The sequence below is a fragment of the Labrus mixtus genome, chromosome 19 (genome assembly GCF_963584025.1).
Source record: "Labrus mixtus chromosome 19, fLabMix1.1, whole genome shotgun sequence".
NCBI lineage: Eukaryota > Metazoa > Chordata > Actinopteri > Labriformes > Labridae > Labrus > Labrus mixtus.
In genome coordinates this window covers 22,501-35,000 of record NC_083630.1, presented here as the reverse complement: position 1 = coordinate 35,000, position 12,500 = coordinate 22,501, and the positions used below count along the sequence as shown (strand labels likewise).

The window sequence follows — 12,500 nt, the reverse complement described above, 5'->3', positions numbered from 1 at the left end:
CGAGATCGGGCGTGTTCAGGGTGGTATGGCCGTAAGCCATTATTGTGTGCAGACAGGGGCCTTTTAAAGATGTCATGCCCTTGATTCTGGCTGAATTTGTGGACATGTGAATATGTCTCTATATGATAAAAAAAACATATGATCAAAAAAAATGAAAAAGCTTACAGCACCTGGTATTCCCAGGCGGTCTCCCACCCAAGTACTAACCAGGCCCGACCCTGCTTAGCTTCTGAGATCGGACGAGAACGGGCGTGTTCAGGGTGGTATGGCCGTAAGCCATTATTGTGTGCAAAAAGGGGCCTTTTAAAGATGTCATGCCCTTGATTCTGGCTGAATTTTTGGACATGTGAATATGTCTCTATATGATAAAAAAAAACATATGAGCAAAAAAATGAAAAAGCTTACAGCGTCTGGTATTCCCAGGCGGTCTCCCATGCAAGTACTAACCAGGCACGACCCTACTTAGTTTCCGAGATCGGACGAGATCGGGCGTGTTAAGGGTGGTATGGCCGTAAGCTGTTATTGTGTGCAGAAAGGGGCCTTTTAAAGATGTCATGCCCTTGATTCTGGCTGAATTTTTGGACATGTGAATATGTCTCTATATGATAAAAAAAAAACATATGATCAAAAAAATGAAAAAGCTTACAGCACCTGGTATTCCCAGGCGGTCTCCCATCCAAGTACTAACCAGGCCCTACCCTGCTTAGCTTCCGAGATCGGACGAGATCAGGCGTGTTCAGGGTGGTATGGCCATAAGCCATTATTGTGTGCAGACAGGGGCCTTTTAAAGATGTCATGCCCTTGATTCTGGCTGAATTTTTGGACATGTGAATATGTCTCTATATGATAAAAAAAAACATGTGATCAAAAAAATGAAAATGCTTACAGCACCTGGTATTCCCAGGTGGTCTCCCATCAAAGTACTATCCAGGCCCGACCCTGCTTAGCTTCCGAGATCGGACGAGATCGGGCGTGTTCAGGGTGGTATGGCAGTAAGCCATTATTGTGTGCAGACAGGGGCCTTTTAAAGATGTCATGCCCTTGATTCTGGCTGAATTTGTGGACATGTGAATATGTCTCTCTATGATAAAAAAAACATATGATCAAAAAAATAAAAAAGCTTACAGCATCTGGTATTCCCTGGCGGTCTCCCATTCAAGTACTAACCAGGCCTGACCTTGCTTAGCTTCCGAGATCGGGCGTGTTCAGGGTGGTATGGCCGTAAGCCATTATTGTGTGCAGATAGGGGCCTTTTAAAGATGTCATGCCCTTGATTCTGGCTGAATTTTTGGACATGTGAATATGTCTCTATATGATAAAAAAAAACATATGATCAAAAAAAATGAAAACGCTTACAGCACCTGGTATTCCCAGGCGGTCTCCCATCCAAGTACTAACCAGGCCCGACCCTGCTTAGCTTCCGAGATCAGACGAGATCGGGCGTGTTCAGGGTGGTATGGCCGTAAGCCATTATTGTATGCAGAAAGGGGCCTTTTAAAGATGTCATGCCCTTGATTCTGGCTGAATCTTTGGACATGTGAATATGTCTCTATATGATAAAAAAAAAACATATGATCAAAAAAATGAAAAAACTTACAGCACCTGGTATTCCCAGGCGGTCTCCCATCCAAGCACTAACCAGGCCCTACCCTGCTTAGCTTCCGAGATCGGATGAGATCAGGCGTGTTCAGGGTGGTATGGCCGTAAGCCATTATTGTGTGCAGAGAGGGGCCTTTTAAATAAGTCATGCCCTTGATTCTGGCTGAATTTTTGGACATGTGAATATGTCTCTATATGATAAAAAAAACACATGATCAAAAAAAATGAAAAAGCTTACAGCACCTGGTATTCCCAGGCGGTCTCCCATCCAAGTACTAACCAGGCCCGACCCTGCTTAGCTTCCGAGATCGGACGTGTTCAGGGTGGTATGGCCGTAAGCCATTATTGTGTGCAGAAAGGTGCCTTTTAAAGATGTCATGCCCTTGATTCTGGCTGAATTTTTGGACATGTGAATATGTCTCTATATGATAAAAAAAAAACATATGATCAAAAAAATGAAAAAACTTACAGCACCTGGTATTCCCAGGCGGTCTCCCATCCAAGTATTAACCAGGCCCGACCCTGCTTTGCTTCTGAGGTCGGGCGTGTTCAGGGTGGTATGGACGTAAGGCATTATTGTGTGCAGAAAGGGGCCTTTTAAAGATATCATGCCCTTGATTCTGGCTGAATTTTTGGACATGTGAATATGTCTCTATATGATAAAAAAAAACATATGATCAAAAAAATGAAAAAGCTTACAGCACCTGGTATTCCCAGGCGGTCTCCCATCCAAGTACTAACCAGGCCCGACCCTGCTTAGCTTCCGAGATCGGACGAGATCAGGCGTGTTCAGGGTGGTATGGCCGTAAGCCATTATTGTGTGCAGACAGGGGCCTTTTAAAGATGTCATGCCCTTGATTCTGGCTGAATTTTTGGACATGTGAATATGTCTCTATATGATAAAAAAAAACAAGATCAAAAAAATGAAAAAGTTACAGCACCTGGTATTCCCAGACGGCCTCCCATCCAAGTACTAACCAGGCCCGACCCTGCTTAGCTTCTGAGATCGAACGAGATCGGGCGTGTTCAGGGTGGTATGGCCGTAAGCCATTATTGTCTGCAGACAGGGGCCTTTTAAAGATGTCATGCCCTTGATTCTGGCTGAATTTTTGGACATGTGAATATGTCTCTCTATGATAAAAAAAAAACATATGATCAAAAAAATAAAAAAAGCTTACAGCGTCTGGTATTCCCAGGCGGTCTCCCATCCAAGTACTAACCAGGCCCGACCCTGCTTAGCTTCCAAGATCGGACGAGTTCAGGGTGGTTTGGCCGTAAGCCATTATTGTGTGCAGAAAGGGGCCTTTTAAAGATGTCATGCCCTTGATTCTGGCTGAATTTTTGGACATGTGAATATGTCTCTATATGATAAAAAAAAAAACATATGATCAAAAAAATGAAACAGCTTACAGCATTTGGTATTCCACAGGCGGTCTCCCATCCAAGTACTAACGAATCCCGACCCTGCATAGCTTCCGAGATCGGACGAGATCGGGCGTGTTCAGGGTGGTATGGCCGTAAGCCATTATTGTGTGCAGAAAGGGGCCTTTTAAAGATGTCATGCCCTTGATTCTGGCTGAATTTTTGGACATGTGAATATGTCTCTCTATGATAAAAAAAAAACACATGATCAAAAAAATTAAACAGCTTACAGCATCTGGTATTCCACAGGCGGTCTCCCATCCAAGTACTAACCAGGCACTACCCTGGTTAGTTTCCGAGATCGGACGAGATCGGACGAGTTCAGGGTGGTATGACCGTAAGCCATTATTGTGTGCAGAAAGGGGCCTTTTAAAGATGTCATGCCCTTGATTCTGGTTGAATTTTTGGACATGTGAATATGTCTCTATATGATCAAAAAAAATCATATGATCAAAAAAAATTAAAAAGCTTACAGCACCTGGTATTCCCAGGCGGTCTCCCATCCAAGTACTAACCAGGCCCGACCCTGCTTAGCTTCCGAGATCGGACGAGTTCAGGGTGGTATGTCCTTAAGCCATTATTGTATGCAGAAAGGGGCCTTTTAAAGATGTCATGCCCTTGATTCTGGCTGAATTTTTGGACATGTGAATATGTCTCTCTATGATAAAAAAAAAACACATGATCAAAAAAATGAAACAGCTTACAGCATCTGGTATTCCACAGGCGGTCTCCCATCCAAGTACTAACCAGGCACGACCCTGCTTAGTTTCCGAGATCGGACGAGATCGGACGAGTTCAGCGTGGTATGACCGTAAGCCATTATTGTGTGCAGAAAGGGGCCTTTTAAAGATGTCATGCCCTTGATTCTGGCTGAATTTTTGGACATGTGAATATGTCTCTATATGATAAAAAAAACATATGATCAAAAAAAATGAAAAAGCTTACAGCACCTGGTATTCCCAGGCGGTCTCCCATCCAAGTACTAACCAGGCCCGACCCTGCTTAGCTTCCGAGATCGGACGAGATCGGGCGTGTTCAGGGTGGTATGGCCGTAAGCCATTATTGGGCGCAGAAAGGGGCCTTTTAAAGATGTCATGCCCTTGATTCTGGCTGAATTTTTGGACATGTGAATATGTCTCTATATGATAAAAAAAAACATATGATCAAACAAAATGAAAAAGCTTACAGCACCTGGTATTCCCAGGCTGTCTCCCATCCAAGTACTAACCAGGCACGACCCTACTTAGTTTCCGAGATCGGGCGAGATCGGGCGTGTTAAGGGTGGTATGGCTGTAAGCCATTATTGTGTGCAGAAAGGGGCCTTTTAAAGATGTCATGCTCTTGATTCTGGCTGAATTTTTGGACATGTGAATATGTCTCTATATGATAAAAAAAAACATATGATCAAAAAAATGAAAAAGCTTACATCACCTGGTATTCCCAGGCGGTCTCCCATCCAAGTACTAACCAGGCCCAACCCTGCATAGCTTCCGAGATCAGACGAGATCGGGCGTGTTCAGGGCGGTATGGCCGTAAGCCATTATTGTGTGCAGAAAGGGGCCCTTTAAAGATGTCATGCCCTTGATTCTGGCTAAATTTTTGGACATGTGAATATGTCTCTATATGATAAAAAAAAAACATATGATCAAAAAAATGAAAAAGCTTACAGCGTCTGGTATTCCCAGGCGGTCTCCCATCCAAGTACTAACCAGGCCCGACCCTGCTTAGCTTCCGAGATCGGACGAGTTCAGTGTGGTATGTCCTTAAGCCATTATTGTATGCAGAAAGGGGCCTTTTAAAGATGTCATGCCCTTGATTCTGGCTGAATTTTTGGACATGTGAATATGTCTCTATATGATAAAAAAAAAACATATGATCAAAAAAATGAAAAAACTTACAGCACCTGGTATTCCCAGGCGGTCTCCCATCCAAGTACTAACCAGGCCCTACCCTGCTTAGCTTCCGAGATCGGACGAGATCAGGCGTGTTCAGGGTGGTATGGCCGTAAGCCATTATTGTGTGCAGACAGGGGCCTTTTAAAGATGTCATGCCCTTGATTCTGGCTGAATTTTTGGACATGTGAATATGTCTCTATATGATAAAAAAAAACATATGATCAAAAAAAAGGAAAAAGCTTACAGCACCTGGTATTCCCAGGCGGTCTCCCATCCAAGTACTAACCAGGCCCGACCCTGCTTAGCTTCCGAGATCGGACGAGTTCAGGGTGGTATGGCCGTAAGCCATTATTGTATGCAGAAAGGGGCCTTTTAAAGATGTCATGCCCTTGATTCTGGCTGAATTTTTGGACATGTGAATATGTCTCTATATGATAAAAAAAAAACATATGATCAAAAAAATGAAAAAACTTACAGCACCTGGTATTCCCAGGCGGTCTCCCATCCAGGTACTAACCAGGCCATACCCTGCTTAGCTTCCGAGATCGGATGAGATCAGGCGTGTTCAGGGTGGTATGGCCGTAAGCCATTATTGTGTGCAGAGAGGGGCCTTTTAAAGATGTCATGCCCTTGATTCTGGCTGAATTTTTGGACATGTGAATATGTCTCTATATGATAAAAAAAACATATGATCAAAAAAAATGAAAAAGCTTACAGCACCTGGTATTCCCAGGCGGTCTCCCATCCAAGTACTAACCAGGCCCGACCCTGCTTAGCTTCCGAGATCGGACGAGAGCGGGCGTGTTCAGGGTGGTATGGCCGTAAGCCATTATTGTGTGCAGAAAGGGGCCTTTTAAAGATGTCATGCCCTTGATTCTGGCTGAATTTTTGGACATGTGAATATGTCTCTATATGATAAAAAAAAAACATATGATCAAAAAAATGAAAAAGCTTACAGCGTCTGGTATTCCCAGGCGGTCTCCCATCCAAGTACTAACCAGGCCCGACCCTGCTTAGCTTCCGAGATCGGACGAGTTCAGGGTGGTATGTCCTTAAGCCATTATTGTATGCAGAAAGGGGCCTTTTAAAGATGTCATGCCCTTGATTCTGGCTGAATTTTTGGACATGTGAATATTTCTCTATATGATAAAAAAAAAACATATGATCAAAAAAATGAAAAAACTTACAGCACCTGGTATTCCCAGGCGGTCTCCCATCCAAGTACTAACCAGGCCCTACCCTGCTTAGCTTCCGAGATCGGACGAGATCAGGCGTGTTCAGGGTGGTATGGCCGTAAGCCATTATTGTGTGCAGACAGGGGCCTTTTAAAGATGTCATGCCCTTGATTCTGGCTGAATTTTTGGACATGTGAATATGTCTCTATATGATAAAAAAAAACATATGATCAAAAAAAAGGAAAAAGCTTACAGCACCTGGTATTCCCAGGCGGTCTCCCATCCAAGTACTAACCAGGCCCGACCCTGCTTAGCTTCCGAGATCGGACGAGATCGGGCGTGTTCAGGGTGGTATGGCCGTAAGCCATTATTGTATGCAGAAAGGGGCCTTTTAAAGATGTCATGCCCTTGATTCTGGCTGAATTTTTGGACATGTGAATATGTCTCTATATGATAAAAAAAAAACATATGATCAAAAAAATGAAAAAACTTACAGCACCTGGTATTCCCAGGCGGTCTCCCATCCAGGTACTAACCAGGCCATACCCTGCTTAGCTTCCGAGATCGGATGAGATCAGGCGTGTTCAGGGTGGTATGGCCGTAAGCCATTATTGTGTGCAGAGAGGGGCCTTTTAAAGATGTCATGCCCTTGATTCTGGCTGAATTTTTGGACATGTGAATATGTCTCTATATGATAAAAAAAACATATGATCAAAAAAAAATGAAAAAGCTTACAGCACCTGGTATTCCCAGGCGGTCTCCCATCCAAGTACTAACCAGGCCTGACCCTGCTTAGCTTCCGAGATCGGACGAGAGCGGGCGTGTTCAGGGTGGTATGGCCGTAAGTCATTATTGTGTGCAGAAAGGGGCCTTTTAAAGATGTCATGCCCTTGATTCTGGCTGAATTTTTGGACATGTGAATATGTCTCTATATGATAAAAAAAAACATATGATCAAAAAAAATGAAAAAGCTTACAGCACCTGGTATTCCCAGGCGGTCTCCCATCCAAGTACTAACCAGGCCCGACCCTGCTTAGCTTCCGAGATCGGACGAGATCGGGCGTGTTCAGGGTGGTATGGCCGTAAGCCATTATTGTGTGCAGAGAGGGGCCTTTTAAAGATGTCATGCCCTTGATTCTGGCTGAATTTTTGGACATGTGAATATGTCTCTATATGATAAAAAAAACATATGATCAAAAAAAATGAAAAAGCTTACAGCACCTGGTATTCCCAGGCGGTCTCCCATCCAAGTACTAACCAGGCCCGACCCTGCTTAGCTTCCGAGATCGGACGAGAGCGGGCGTGTTTTTTTTTTTTTTTTATCTTTTGTTATCAAAATTACAAAAACATTTATAATTCTTTCACATCATTTATAACAAATGCTATTACAATACATACACCCTCTAAATTAAACCTCCCCTCTGACGCAAACGGAACCCTAAAAACAATAAAAACATAGCATCAGGAAAAAAAACTCAAACCACCCCTGATACCCCCAACTCATGACAACTCTTCTGAGTCCCTCCCCCAAAGCAAACACCCCTCTGAAAACAAACCACAAAAACATACAAAAACCCCACAGTATTCTCAAAAAATCACTGAGAAAAAAAAAAACACCAAATCAAATCACCCATTTTCCCCATGACCAAAAAAGAAGCCCTCGTACCAAAAAAAACAAAATCAAAATAATTTAGACATCCCACATAATTCCCTCCTCATTTACTCTACACACATTCGCACCTTCCACAAACATTCTCACAAACTCACTCTCATTCGCTATGTACAACAATTTAAGATGTGCTTTCCATTCATTCACAAACATTCTCCACACATTCATTTTCTTACTTTCATACAGTGCATAATTCCTTCTGTTAAAAACCGCTTTTCTTGCAAAAGCCAAAATTATATTCATTACATTGTGATTTTTTTGTTTTGTTCCCACCCCCAACAACACCGACAATTCCCACCCCCTTTCATTCCAACACTCATTCTTACTGCATTTCCCCAACTTTTCTCTTATTTTTCCCCAAAAATAAACCAATTCCCCACACGTAACAAACAAATGTATTAAATCCTCATCCGTACTTTCACATACACAACACTTTCTTTCATACCTCTCCTTATGGATCTGATGCAGGACGATGCAGGTGAAGATCCTCCTGTGCCTCAGTTTGAAATCTAGGTCAAATATTGCATGTGGTGTATGCGGAATGTTAATGTTCTTCCATATCATGTTGCTTGTTATGTCCGGGTATGTGTCTGTCCATTTTACTTCGGATGTGGGTTTCTGTATTCTATGTGTGATTGCGCACCTATACCAAATTTTTGTAGTGACATCTGTAATGTTGTGTTTCTTCTCCCCTAGGCACAGGGAGATCCCCCCCACATCGTCCTGCATCACTCCCTCCTTCTCTTTGATTAATTTTTCCCATTCGCTCGACAAAGACAATTTTACATTTGCAAACACTCTCTCAATCACATCCTTTCTGCACACACACCCTTTATTTTTTAAACCCCTCACCACCATTTGTAAATCAAAATCCCCCCCACAGTTCAGTAAATCCCTTATTCTAATATATCCCGCTTTCGACATAGCTTCACACTTAATTACCCTCTCCCCATTTTTAAAATACGGGCTCGAGAGGAAGGGCAGTCGTAGCACTGACCCTCTCGTTCCGCACTCTGGTACAGTCCAGGATGAAACCTGATACCACGCACTGAGTACTTCCTGGAAAAACCGTGGCAAGTGTTTAAATGAATCCGGGTTATTGATCTGGTACAGGTTGTCCTCGTTGTAGAGTCCAAAACTGCACAGATATTGTTTGAAGTGGTTTTTCCAAACTACGTTCTGGTTCTGGTCCATAAATTTGCCTATCAATTTGACTCTTAGTGCTACTTTTTTTGTAAGTAAATCAATCAAAGCTAGCCCCCCCTGATCTTTAGCCCCTATTATTGTTTTGTGAGCTATACTCGCTGCTTTGTTTTTCCAAATAAAGTCCCTAATGGTCTTTGAAATCTCCTTAAAGGCCCAGTCCGGAAGCGTACAAGTACTCAGCGCATGATTCACTTTGGACAACACGAGAGCATTTGTTACGGCTACCCTTCCTCTCAACAATAGACCCCTCGCTTTCCACAAATTCAATGTTTTTTTAATTTTACCCACCACCTCTTTCCATGTTACATCATCACATTCATTCTCATTTTTCCCCATATTCACTCCCAACACTTTTCTTCTCTCACACACCGTTTTAAATCCCCACTTATTAACTAGATTGGATTCCTTACCTAGTAACATAATTTCTGACTTATTTTCATTTACTTTTGCCCCAGATGCTCTTTCATAAGTTTGTACATGTTTTAATATCAATTCTATATCCTCCTCTCCTTTTACCATTATATTCACGTCATCTGCATACTGTATTATTTTTACGTTTTCCTTACCTATACCTTTTATGTTTACGTCTTCCGATATCAGTGCTGCCAGCGGCTCTGCTACCAAGCTGTACAACAGCGCTGACATCGGACATCCTTGTCTCACTGACCTTGATATTTTAAAAGAATCAGTTAGTTCCCCGTTACATTTTATCTTGCTTTCCGCTCCTGTATACAACATATTTATCCATTCTCTCATTCTCTCCCCGAATCCAAACTTCTCTAACACCTTCCCCATGAACCCGTGATCTACTCTGTCAAAAGCTTTATTTAAATCAATCCCTAGCCATATTCCCCCCTCCCCTTCCATATCCCTGACCGTCTGTTTTATTGAAATGATTGAGTCTGCTATGTCTCTGTTTGGTATACTGTATGATTGTGTTTGTTCTATGATTGTTCCTATTACCTCCCTGATTCTATTGGCTATTGTTTTCGCTATGATTTTGTAGTCTGTGTTGAGTAGGCTGATTGGTCTGTAGTTGTCCAGATTTTTATTGTCCCCCTTGTTTTTGTAAAAAATAGTAACCACCCCTTCCCCTAAACTTTTTGGTATATGTTTCACTTTTTCCATATATTTACTCAATTTGTTCACCAAGGGCACCAGCTGCTCTTTGAAAGCTTGGTAGAATTCCGCAGTTAGGCCATCGCTCCCAGGACTTTTGTTTTTGTTTAACCCCTCTAAAGCACTTCTGATTTCTCCCTCTGTAAACTCACAATCACACCACATTTTATCGTCCTCGCTTAGTTTTTTCTTTAAGGCACCCAAAGCTCTGTTCACACTCACGCTATCACACTCCTGTCTCGAAAACAGGCTTTCATAATAGCCCTTTACTATTTCTAAAATTCCCTTTTTATCTGTCACACTTTTACCTGCTTCATTTAATAATTCGTTTATTTCTGTTCTTTTTTGTTTTTGTTTTTCCAGACCTAAAAAAAAGGCTGTACTCCTCTCCCCCTCATACATATATTGTATTTTACTCCTAATGGCTGCACCCCTACTCTTTTTAAGTTCAATCACTCCCAACTGTTCTTTTAAATGTATGTATTTTTCGACATTTACATTATCTACACTGTCAAGCGATGCTATTTCCTCACTTAGTTGTTTTCTCAAATTCTCTTCCTTTCTATTTTCTCTCCACTTTTTCTCTTTACTATAATTGATACACTTTTTTTTAATTCTGACTTTTACACTATCCCACCACACATTCATATCTTCACTCTCATTCCACTCATATCCCACATCATTCAACAATCTTTCCATACTTTTCACAAACATTCCATCATCCAGCAAGCTTGCATTAAAGCACCATATCCCTCCTTTACGTACATTCGTTTCTTTTCTAAACGTGATTTCTATTCCAGCGTGATCGCTCCACATATTAGTTTTATATTCAACTTCTTTAATCCACCTCACTACCTCGCATGTCACCAAAGCATAATCTATTCTAGATTGTTTTAATCTATTCAGTACAATTTGTCTCCTGGAGAACACCCTCTCCCATGGATGTAGCAATCTCCAAATATCAATGCATTGTTTCGTTATCATTATATCTTTAAGTGTCCCCCTGCTCACATCCCCCTTAAACACATTATTTTTTGACACATCGGTGGGTGTCATCGCCACATTAAAGTCACCGATTATTATACAATTCCTTTCCCACCATTTGCTTATTGCAATGAAGAATGTTTTCCTTTCTTTTTCTCCATTCGGTGCATATATATTTATGATTCTTATATTTTTCGTTTCATACACACAGTCTATTACTATTATTCTTCCTTCTTTGTCTCCATAAACCAAATTTACCCCTGTTACCCGACCCGTTTTGACTAAAACCGCCACTCCTCTCGCCCTCGACGTGCCATTGGAGCAGAAAATATGGCCCACAAAGTCTTTTTTTATGTCTTCCACCAGGGAATCATCCCACCTGGTCTCCTGCAGGCACAAAACGTCATTCTGCAAGGAAAGAATCGCATGTCTTTTTTCTTTGTTCCTTAGTCCATTCACGTTTATCGAAAATAAATTAAAGGCCATTATCATAAAAATAAAAACAAAAAAAACGGATTTACAGGGGTTATTGTCAGTCCTTACATTTCAATTTTTTCACCAACTTTTTTCGTTGTCCAAGACTTAGTCTTTTTTGCGCACTCGCCAGTTCACTCACATCCATTTCGCTGTCCGTTTCATTGGGACTGGTGCTTTTACCCGTATTATTTAGCGTGATTTTTCTCCCTCCCGCCTGTCCAACACCACTCTCAGGCATCTCCCTCCCCTCTGTGCTCATGCTTACCCCCGGGTCTTCTGCCACGTCCCTTCCGTCTCCTTTTTTCCCTCTCTCGCTCGTTTTTCGCTGCTTCTGCTGTCCTCCCTCTCCAGCCAGCTCCGGCGTCTCCAGCTCGCACTCTGACGCCCGTTCTCCTCCGCTCTCTCCGCTCTGCTCCATTTCTCCGTCACTGTTCTCGTCTTCTCTGATCTCCTTCCTGCTTGCTCCGATCACCTCCTTCTCCTCCGCCTCCTCCTCGTACACCTCCTCCGCCTCGTCTTCATCCTCGTACACCTCCTCCACCTCGTTCTTGCTTTCCTCTCCGTTCTCACACTCACATTCATTTTCTCTTTTTTTACAGTTTGTGCATTTTGTGCTGTTCGCGCTGCACTCTCGCGCAAAGTGTCCCTGCACCCCACAGTTGTGGCACATAAATTCTGGACACTCTCTCAGGATGTGTCCTGGCTGGATGCACATCCTGCACACTTTTTGTTGTCTATCATGTATTACTCTAAAGTATTCGTTCCCCATCACAGTGTTAAACTTTGTGGAGTAAGGGAGTGACTGTACCTGGTCATTAAATCTGACCCGGACAAACCTCGTTCCGTCAGCTATCATTGTTCCAGGCCACATTCTGCGTTTTATTGGTGATGTCGGTTTCACTCCCCATCCCGTCAGCTTCCAAACTATTTCTTCATCTGTGATATACGCTGGCA

At 42.5% G+C, this 12,500-nt stretch overlaps 18 non-coding genes and 13 pseudogenes across 18 annotated transcripts in view; all 31 read right to left on the bottom strand.

Annotated features, from left to right (window-relative positions):
- Nucleotides 1–37, bottom strand: part of LOC132995062 (5S ribosomal RNA) — a 119-nt gene extending 82 nt beyond the window's left edge. Inside the window, exon 1 of the ribosomal RNA XR_009676987.1 lies at nucleotides 1–37. This exon is cut by the window's left edge and continues 82 nt beyond it. This is a non-coding gene — a ribosomal RNA (5S ribosomal RNA).
- Nucleotides 38–158: 121 nt separating this feature from the next.
- On the bottom strand, nucleotides 159–277 carry LOC132994866 (5S ribosomal RNA). The gene has a single exon (XR_009676881.1). It is a non-coding gene; the product is annotated as a 5S ribosomal RNA (ribosomal RNA).
- Nucleotides 278–398: 121 nt separating this feature from the next.
- Nucleotides 399–517, bottom strand: LOC132994990 (5S ribosomal RNA; annotated as a pseudogene).
- Nucleotides 518–639: 122 nt separating this feature from the next.
- LOC132994730 (5S ribosomal RNA) lies at nucleotides 640–758 on the bottom strand. The gene has a single exon (XR_009676751.1). It is a non-coding gene; the product is annotated as a 5S ribosomal RNA (ribosomal RNA).
- A 121-nt stretch (nucleotides 759–879) lies between these two features.
- LOC132994762 (5S ribosomal RNA) lies at nucleotides 880–998 on the bottom strand. Its single transcript, XR_009676782.1, has one exon. It is a non-coding gene; the product is annotated as a 5S ribosomal RNA (ribosomal RNA).
- A 120-nt stretch (nucleotides 999–1,118) lies between these two features.
- On the bottom strand, nucleotides 1,119–1,227 carry LOC132995148 (5S ribosomal RNA; annotated as a pseudogene).
- Nucleotides 1,228–1,349: 122 nt separating this feature from the next.
- LOC132995166 (5S ribosomal RNA) lies at nucleotides 1,350–1,468 on the bottom strand. The gene has a single exon (XR_009676996.1). It is a non-coding gene; the product is annotated as a 5S ribosomal RNA (ribosomal RNA).
- Nucleotides 1,469–1,590: 122 nt separating this feature from the next.
- LOC132994814 (5S ribosomal RNA) lies at nucleotides 1,591–1,709 on the bottom strand. The gene has a single exon (XR_009676831.1). It is a non-coding gene; the product is annotated as a 5S ribosomal RNA (ribosomal RNA).
- A 121-nt stretch (nucleotides 1,710–1,830) lies between these two features.
- On the bottom strand, nucleotides 1,831–1,939 carry LOC132994965 (5S ribosomal RNA; annotated as a pseudogene).
- Nucleotides 1,940–2,061: 122 nt separating this feature from the next.
- Nucleotides 2,062–2,170, bottom strand: LOC132995185 (5S ribosomal RNA; annotated as a pseudogene).
- Nucleotides 2,171–2,291: 121 nt separating this feature from the next.
- LOC132995222 (5S ribosomal RNA) lies at nucleotides 2,292–2,410 on the bottom strand. The gene has a single exon (XR_009677002.1). It is a non-coding gene; the product is annotated as a 5S ribosomal RNA (ribosomal RNA).
- Nucleotides 2,411–2,528: 118 nt separating this feature from the next.
- LOC132994922 (5S ribosomal RNA) lies at nucleotides 2,529–2,647 on the bottom strand. The gene has a single exon (XR_009676934.1). It is a non-coding gene; the product is annotated as a 5S ribosomal RNA (ribosomal RNA).
- A 123-nt stretch (nucleotides 2,648–2,770) lies between these two features.
- On the bottom strand, nucleotides 2,771–2,879 carry LOC132995162 (5S ribosomal RNA; annotated as a pseudogene).
- A 123-nt stretch (nucleotides 2,880–3,002) lies between these two features.
- On the bottom strand, nucleotides 3,003–3,122 carry LOC132995022 (5S ribosomal RNA; annotated as a pseudogene).
- A 122-nt stretch (nucleotides 3,123–3,244) lies between these two features.
- On the bottom strand, nucleotides 3,245–3,364 carry LOC132995116 (5S ribosomal RNA; annotated as a pseudogene).
- A 123-nt stretch (nucleotides 3,365–3,487) lies between these two features.
- LOC132995126 (5S ribosomal RNA) lies at nucleotides 3,488–3,596 on the bottom strand (annotated as a pseudogene).
- A 122-nt stretch (nucleotides 3,597–3,718) lies between these two features.
- LOC132995127 (5S ribosomal RNA) lies at nucleotides 3,719–3,838 on the bottom strand (annotated as a pseudogene).
- Nucleotides 3,839–3,959: 121 nt separating this feature from the next.
- On the bottom strand, nucleotides 3,960–4,078 carry LOC132994748 (5S ribosomal RNA). Its single transcript, XR_009676769.1, has one exon. It is a non-coding gene; the product is annotated as a 5S ribosomal RNA (ribosomal RNA).
- Nucleotides 4,079–4,200: 122 nt separating this feature from the next.
- On the bottom strand, nucleotides 4,201–4,319 carry LOC132995004 (5S ribosomal RNA; annotated as a pseudogene).
- Nucleotides 4,320–4,440: 121 nt separating this feature from the next.
- Nucleotides 4,441–4,559, bottom strand: LOC132994858 (5S ribosomal RNA). Its single transcript, XR_009676874.1, has one exon. It is a non-coding gene; the product is annotated as a 5S ribosomal RNA (ribosomal RNA).
- Nucleotides 4,560–4,681: 122 nt separating this feature from the next.
- LOC132994689 (5S ribosomal RNA) lies at nucleotides 4,682–4,790 on the bottom strand (annotated as a pseudogene).
- Nucleotides 4,791–4,912: 122 nt separating this feature from the next.
- On the bottom strand, nucleotides 4,913–5,031 carry LOC132994742 (5S ribosomal RNA). Its single transcript, XR_009676763.1, has one exon. It is a non-coding gene; the product is annotated as a 5S ribosomal RNA (ribosomal RNA).
- Nucleotides 5,032–5,153: 122 nt separating this feature from the next.
- On the bottom strand, nucleotides 5,154–5,262 carry LOC132994980 (5S ribosomal RNA; annotated as a pseudogene).
- A 122-nt stretch (nucleotides 5,263–5,384) lies between these two features.
- LOC132994837 (5S ribosomal RNA) lies at nucleotides 5,385–5,503 on the bottom strand. The gene has a single exon (XR_009676853.1). It is a non-coding gene; the product is annotated as a 5S ribosomal RNA (ribosomal RNA).
- A 121-nt stretch (nucleotides 5,504–5,624) lies between these two features.
- LOC132994779 (5S ribosomal RNA) lies at nucleotides 5,625–5,743 on the bottom strand. The gene has a single exon (XR_009676798.1). It is a non-coding gene; the product is annotated as a 5S ribosomal RNA (ribosomal RNA).
- A 122-nt stretch (nucleotides 5,744–5,865) lies between these two features.
- Nucleotides 5,866–5,974, bottom strand: LOC132995213 (5S ribosomal RNA; annotated as a pseudogene).
- A 122-nt stretch (nucleotides 5,975–6,096) lies between these two features.
- Nucleotides 6,097–6,215, bottom strand: LOC132994741 (5S ribosomal RNA). Its single transcript, XR_009676762.1, has one exon. It is a non-coding gene; the product is annotated as a 5S ribosomal RNA (ribosomal RNA).
- A 122-nt stretch (nucleotides 6,216–6,337) lies between these two features.
- LOC132994737 (5S ribosomal RNA) lies at nucleotides 6,338–6,456 on the bottom strand. Its single transcript, XR_009676758.1, has one exon. It is a non-coding gene; the product is annotated as a 5S ribosomal RNA (ribosomal RNA).
- Nucleotides 6,457–6,578: 122 nt separating this feature from the next.
- On the bottom strand, nucleotides 6,579–6,697 carry LOC132994836 (5S ribosomal RNA). The gene has a single exon (XR_009676852.1). It is a non-coding gene; the product is annotated as a 5S ribosomal RNA (ribosomal RNA).
- Nucleotides 6,698–6,819: 122 nt separating this feature from the next.
- LOC132994898 (5S ribosomal RNA) lies at nucleotides 6,820–6,938 on the bottom strand. The gene has a single exon (XR_009676911.1). It is a non-coding gene; the product is annotated as a 5S ribosomal RNA (ribosomal RNA).
- A 122-nt stretch (nucleotides 6,939–7,060) lies between these two features.
- Nucleotides 7,061–7,179, bottom strand: LOC132994726 (5S ribosomal RNA). Its single transcript, XR_009676747.1, has one exon. It is a non-coding gene; the product is annotated as a 5S ribosomal RNA (ribosomal RNA).
- Between the last annotated feature and the right edge of the window lie 5,321 nt (nucleotides 7,180–12,500).